This window comes from Chrysochloris asiatica, unplaced genomic scaffold (assembly GCF_000296735.1).
Source record: "Chrysochloris asiatica unplaced genomic scaffold, ChrAsi1.0 scaffold00109, whole genome shotgun sequence".
NCBI classification, from domain to species: domain Eukaryota; kingdom Metazoa; phylum Chordata; class Mammalia; order Afrosoricida; family Chrysochloridae; genus Chrysochloris; species Chrysochloris asiatica.
Genome location: NW_006408627.1, coordinates 7,852,951 through 7,853,900, shown reverse-complemented (window position 1 = coordinate 7,853,900; position 950 = coordinate 7,852,951).

Below are 950 nucleotides of genomic sequence, written 5' to 3'. Positions count from 1 at the left end.
TGGAAGAAGACTGATTAACAACTAGCAACCTATGATATGCAGACTTGATCTACTGATGAAGATCAAAGACTACAACCTTCAGTATGGATTGCACCTCACTGTAAAGAAAACAGAAATCATAATAACTAGACCAATAAATTACATCATGATAAATTGAGAAAAGTTTGGAGTTATCAAAGACTTCATTTTGTTTGGATCCACAATTAATACTCATGGGAGGAGCAGCCAAGAAATCAACTGACATATTGCGTTAAGCAGATCTTTTCTGTGTTCAAGAGAAAAAATAAAAAATGTCAGTTTGAAGACTAAGATGTGCCTAATCCAAGCTATGGAATTTTTCAAAGCCTCATATGCATATGAAAGTTGGACAATGAATAAGGAAGGCCTTAGGAGAATTGATGCATTTGAGTTATGGTGTTAGAGAAAAATATTAAAAGTACCCTGGACATCAAAAGAACAAATGAATCTGTGTTGGAAGAAGTACAGCCAGAATTCTCCTTAGAAGTCAGGATGCCTAGACATGATCTCTCATACTTCAGATATGTTATCAGTCAGGAACAGTCCCTGGAGAAGGACATCATTCTTGGTAAAGTGTAGCATTAGTGAAAAGGAGTTAGACCACCACCAAGATGGATTGGCATAGTGGCGGCAGCAATGCTCTCAACCATAACCACCATGTGAGAATGGGCTGGACTGGTCAGTGTTTCATTCTATAGTGCTTAGGATCACTATGGGTCAGAAACAAATCAAGAGCATGTCCCATAACAGCAATATGAAGAAGGTATGGCATCAGAACCAGAGAAAGACTCATTAATAATCTGTGATATGCAGATGACATAATCTTGCTTACTGAAAGTGGAAAAGATTTGAAGCATTTAGTGATGAAGACTAAAGACTGCAGTCTTCAGTATGGATTACACCTCAGTGTAAAGAGAAAAAAAATCCTCACA